Below are 6589 nucleotides of genomic sequence, written 5' to 3' on the forward strand. Positions count from 1 at the left end.
AAGATAGAATGATGCTTTAGGGTTTCGGCCAAAGAAGAATAAAAAGGGTTAGATGAAATTTAGGATCTAACCATGCTTGTTTATGACTTCTCATGATACCTACTATATGATGCTAGTTAAATGCTTTCATGATTTAGGTTGCACAAGAAGTTAGTATGATGCTTTAGGGTTTCATCCAAGTAAAAGAAATAAAAGGGGTTAGAGGAAATGTAGAAACCTAACTATGCTTGTTATAATTCCTCATGATAAGTAACCCACCATATGATGTTAGTTTAAAGGTTTCATGCTTTAAGTTGTTAAAAGAAACCTAGACACATGCTTATAGCTCTCGGCCAAGGCTTGAGCATTAGGGTTATAAACTTCTATATGCTTACCAAGAGTCTCACTTGCTATGCTATGTTTGGTGTAAAGGTTTCATGCTTTAAAAAAAAAAGGAAATAGAGTCATGCTTACATGTTTCCGCCAAGACAAGGAAACTATGTTAAGGAGCTACCTAGGGTTCCAAAGGGCCTCACATGTCATGCTAAATACTAGGAGATATTAGGATATTGATTCCATGTTGTTATGTTGCTTGAAAACCCATGATTCATACTTATATGTTCCTTATAATATGATATGAATTTCATGTCACCATGTTAATTGATATGTGCACTTATGACATCATGTTATTCTTACCCATGATATGTTGTATGTATGGGCACTTATGCCATCATGATATGCTTTCTTATGACATGCCATGTGATATGTGCACTTATGCCATCATGCTAGGTTTTCTTATGATATGCCATATGATATGTGCACTTATGCCATCATGTTATGCTTACCTATGATATGTTATATGTATGTGCACTTATGTTATCATGTTATGTTTTCCTTATGACATGCCATATGTTATGTGCACTTTGTGCCATCATGTTATGCTTATGTAAGGCTTATGTATGATGAAAAGCCTAAGAGATGCTTCCCTTAAGTTGGGATTTAGAGCACTCTTCATGATATGACAAGAACATGATATGCTATGATATGACAAGAAACATGATATGCTATTTTACTTTTGCATGGCTTGTACCGGGGATGGGCTCCTAAGTTGCCCCTAGGTCGATGGTCAAAGAAACGGGCCTAGTAAAAAGGGATGGGCTCCTAAGTTGCCCCTAGGTCGATGGTCAAGGAAACGGGGCTAGTTCCTTGTAGGTTCAAGATTAGCTACCTTGGATCCATTTAGGATGCGCGTAAATTCATGTATGTGGTACAAAGTCGGGCCCTCATGTTGTGATTATGTTTAAGTACCTATATGATATATGTTTTCAAAAGAACATCTTGCATCTTCTCATTTCATGCTATAAGTTACATGTTTTCAAAAGAACATCTTGCATCTACATGTCTCATGATATATGATTTCTTATGCTTTAGAAGAATGCTCTATGGAGAAAATTCATGTTATGTGATCTTTATGCTTTAAAAAAAAAATGCTCCCTTGAGATATGTTTATGATGCCTAGATGAATATGCTACCACCTTTTGATTATGCTCTCATATGTTATGCTTATGCTCTTTTAAGATATGCCTATGATACTTAAATGAACATGTCACTACTCTATGGCTAGTTTATGATTTATGATTTTTGTGAGTAGGAAAGGAACTTACTAAGCCTATGTGCTTATAGTTTTATGATTTCCTTGTTCTACAGAAAAGGGTAAGGAATGGCTACACTAAGAGGAGCAGCAGGAAAGGCGAAAGATGTATGTGGCAGTGGCATGGTGGAATAGATCCATTTGTGTTTCAAAACTTATATATATCTAAGTTGTGCATGTGAAACATGTTTTGACTTTATGCTTATGCTCTTGATAATAACTTGAGCTCGTATGGATAGTTTATGCACTTATGTTCTTCTTGTTTCATGTTAATATGCTTATGATATCATGAATCATGTCTCAAATGGTTGATATTAAATCAAGTTATATGCATGAATACTAGGATGTTCACATGTTATGTTAAAGGATTAGCTTGTTAGCATGTTTAATATGTGATATGATTATATTGTTCACATATCATGTTTAGTTAATATGCATATGATCAAATTGAATTTTTAATCTCGCTTCCGCTGCCATGATTTCATATGCATATATATATATATATATATATATATATATATATATATATATATATATATATATATATATATATATATATATGTGTGTGTGTGTGTGTGTGTGTGTGTGTGTGTGATTCAAGTAAGTAACCTCGTCCCTCCCTTAGGTTAGTAGAGGGGCGGGCGTTATAGTTTGGTATCAGAGCAGGTCTGCCTTTCCACTACACACACACATCAAGCCTCTATCATGCCACTCCAAGTAAGAATTTCTATGCCTACTCTATTTCTTTTATGCATGATAAGAAATGCTTTAATTTAAGTATGCATGTCTATTTTATTCTTTTAATTATGATAAGGAATGTTTTAGTCTAAGTATGCATGAAGGTAGGGTACAAATGATAATAACTTATGCTAGCCTTGTTGTCATTTATCAAGATAAGCATGGCTAGAAGACGCAATACCAGAACCAATGAGATGGTACCCCCACCTGATCTGATGCATGTAGTCATTGAACTTCAGCGTCAGGTCACTGAACAGCAGCGAGTGATTAATACTCTGATGAATCAGCAGGGAAACCATGCCACCCCACCAAGGAACCAGAATGCGATGCTAGTTATACCTACAGCTGCACTAGTACCACCCGTGGGCCCTGCCCCAGTGGTTCGACAGGAGGCATACCTGATTCAGTGGCAGAGATTGAAGCCGGAAACCTTCTCTGGTAATTGTGAACCATGGGACGCTCAAGTCTAGTTCAAGACGGTAGAGAGTATAGTAGAGCTATTGGACTGGTTTGAACATGAGAAAGTCAAGTGTGCGTCGTTTTACCTTACGGGAGATGCAAGAATGTGGTGGGACAAAGTTGAAGCAAAAAGACAAGTGAACCAAATGAGATGGATGGATTTTGAAAGTGAATTCTTTGAAGAATTCTTCCATATGCAGGTTACAAACAAGCACTACGATGAGTTCACCGAGTTCCGGCAAGGTGCCCTATCAGTTAATGAAGTAGTGAAGAGATTCAACCGACTAGCGCGCCTGTGCCCAGAGCTGGTCAGTACAGAAAGAGAAAGGGTCAGACTCATGCTGAAGATACTCAGACCCGAGATAGCTCTGAATGTGGCCAGCGGAGTTAATAGATTGCAGACTGTAGAAGAGCTAATTAGTAGTGCCCTGATCACTGAACACTACTTGAAGGCACTGAACGAGGGTAAGAGTCAAGCCCAGTCAATACCAGAGCCAGCTGGAAAGGAACCACAGTGGCAAGAGAAAGCAATGGAACAACACTAAGAGTGGTCCAGCAAACAAGCAACCCATGTACCCTCAGTGTACCACATGTGGAAAGAAGCACCCTGGAATATGCCGCATGGGCACAAATAGGTGCTACAACTGTGGATTGGAAGGACATAGAGCCAAAGACTGCCCTACCTAGTCTCGGACACCTCCTCAGCAGTATGTCCAAAACAGTGGTGCTCCCCCACAGTTACATCAGATGCAGACTGCTATAGAAGGAACTTCGATAAGCCAAGGGAGATTGGAAGCTCCTCCAGTTACGACGAATGCCAGGATCTTCTCCCTCACCAAGGAAGATGTGGCGAATGATTCTACGGTTATCACAGGTCAGATATTTATTTTCAGTCAGCATGCTACTGTATTATTTGATACTGGGGAAACGCATTCGTTCGTCTCTACACCTTTCACAAGGAAGATAGACATGCCACCCCAAGCCTTAGATTGCAAGTTCTTAATGACCCTGCCTTCAGGAGAAGTGATGCCATCTACTTATATGCTGCGAGCCGCACCCATCAGAATCGCAGACAGAGAACTCTACTGTGATCTGATAGTGCTCGACATGCAAGATTATGATATTATATTGGGCATGGATTTCCTGAGCAAGTACGGTGCTTCGATAGAGTATCGTAGGAGAAAAGGGGTTTTCCAGCCAGAAGCAAAACTGATGTTTGAATTTATCAGAGAGCCAAGGAAAGAAACTAAGAAATTCTTATCAGCCTTAAAGGCACAGAAGATGTTAGACAGCGGATGCACTGGGTTTCTAGCACATATGGTTGATACAAGGCAAGCAGAGGATCAGAAGCTGGAAGATGTCAGAATTGTATGCAACTACCCCGAAGTATTCCCCGATGAACTACCAGGGTTAGCCCTCGATAGAGAAATTGAATTTGAGATCGAAGTGATTCCTGGTACTAAACCGATCTCTAAAGCACTTTACCGTATGGCGCCAGCTGAATTGAAGGAATTTCAGGAACAGCTACGGGAGTTACTCGACAAGGGACTTATCCGCCCTAGTCACTCTCCATGGGGAGCTCCGGTACTATTTGTGAAGAAGAAAGATAGATATATGCGAATGTGCATAGACTACCGAGCACTAAATAAGGTGACGATCAAGAATAGGTACCCTCTACCACGGATTGACGACCTGTTTGACCAGTTGAAGGGTGCCACTGTCTTCTCTAAGATTGACCTGAGGTCTGGCTATCATCAAATCAAAGTGAAACAAGATAATATACCGAAGATAGCTTTCCAAACAAGATATGGACACTATGAGTTCGTAGATATGCCCTTCGGAGTGACAAATGCCCCTGCTCTGTTTATAGATCTGATGAATCGGGTATTCTCGGTGCTTCTCGACAAATTTGTGATCGTCTTCATCGACGATATTCTTATCTATTTGAGAACTCAAGAAGAGCATGCCGAACACCTGAGCATTGTGTTGCGAATTCTTCAGGAGAAGCAGCTGTATGCAAAGTTCTCCAAATGTGAGTTCTGACTTGATCGAGTATCATTTTAGGTCATGTTATCTCCAAGGACAGAGTAATGGTAGACCCAATAAAGATTGAAGTTGTAAGTAACTGGAATAGGCCGAAGAATGCCAGCGAGATCAGAAGTTTTCTCGGGTTAGCAAGCTATTACAGGAAGTTTGTCAAGAACTTCTCTAGAATTATAGCCCCAATGACCGTTCTCACCAGGAAGAACAAAAAGTACGAATGGAACGACGACTGCGAGAAGAGTTTCACGGAGTTGAAAAGGAGACTGACCAGTGCTCCAATCCTCACTCTTCCAGAAAGTAACGAAAGTTTTGATATGTACAGTGACGCTTCCAGATTAGGACTCGGAGCTGTACTCATGCAGAATGGCAAGGTCATTGCCTATGCCTCTAGGTAACTTAAGGAACATGAAATGAATTATCCCACTCACGATCTGGAGCTAGCAGCCGTGGTCTTTGCTCTCAAAATATGGAGACATTATCTATATGGAGCTTAGTGTAAGATTTATACAGATCACCAGAGTCTAAAATATTTCTTCACACAAAATGATCTAAACATGAGACAACATAGATGGCTCGAGCTAGTCAAGAACTATGACTATGAGATCTTCTACCATCCGGGAAAAGCAAACAAAGTGGCCGATGCACTCAGCAGGAAGTCCTGTGCCACCACAAAGGAAATTATGTGACGATAGGAAACAAAAGTACCCAGAACTATTTTAAGTTCGAGGATGAAATTTTATGAGGTATGGGGGACTGTAACACCCATAGGATCCCTAATGATTTCATATGAATTGTTGCATGATTAGAATAGGCCTTATGTGGATTCTCCCAAAATAAAAGAAAAATAGAACCAAAAAGAGGCATGACCAAGGTTTGAACCTTGGACCTCATAGCAAGTGGTTTTAGGTAATAACTAGTAGCCCCAGCAGGGGTGTGCTGCTATAAAAGAGAGAGGAATTATAGTTAAATGTAGGAAAAGAGAAGACTCCCTTTCACTAAGAAGGAAAAATTTAAGTTTTCTTCTTCTTCTTTCAATGAGAAGTTGGTTTTGCCTTCTTCCTTCATTGAGAATAAATAGGAAAATGGGAAAGGAAACTTCATTTTTGCTTCCCTCTTCCTCATTCCTCCTCCTCTCCATCGAAATCAAGCCACCCTTCCTCACCATTGCCGAACCAAGCTAAGGTCTCCTTCCTAGGAATGTTTCATGAAGTAAGAGTATTCTCTTAGTAAATCAAGCAAGAGGATGTAAGTATTCCCCTCACCTGCAGTACAAGTAGCTTCGTATGTTTTTATGCTTAAAGTTTTCTTGAAAACTAAGGTATTGCCTTACATGTTTCGGCCAAGGAATAATAAAAAGGGTTAGATGAGATTTAGGACCTAACAATGCTTGGTTATGACTCCTCAGGATATGTAACCTACTATGTGATGCTAGTTTAATGATCTCATGCTTTAGGTTGAATGAAAAGTTAGATCCATGCTCCTAAGGTTTCGGCCAAGTAAGAATAAAAGAAGGTAGAGGAAACTTAGGACCTAACTATGCTTGTTTATGACTTCTCATGATATGTATCATATTATATGACGCTAGTTAAATGTTTTCATGTTTAAGGTTGCACAAGAAGATAGAATGATGCTTTAGGGTTTCGGCCAAGGTAGAATAAAAAGGGTTAGATGAAATTTAGGATCTAACCATGCTTGTTTATGACTTCACATGATATGTAA

The sequence above is a fragment of the Zingiber officinale genome, chromosome 9A (assembly GCF_018446385.1).
Source record: "Zingiber officinale cultivar Zhangliang chromosome 9A, Zo_v1.1, whole genome shotgun sequence".
Lineage (NCBI taxonomy): Eukaryota > Viridiplantae > Streptophyta > Magnoliopsida > Zingiberales > Zingiberaceae > Zingiber > Zingiber officinale.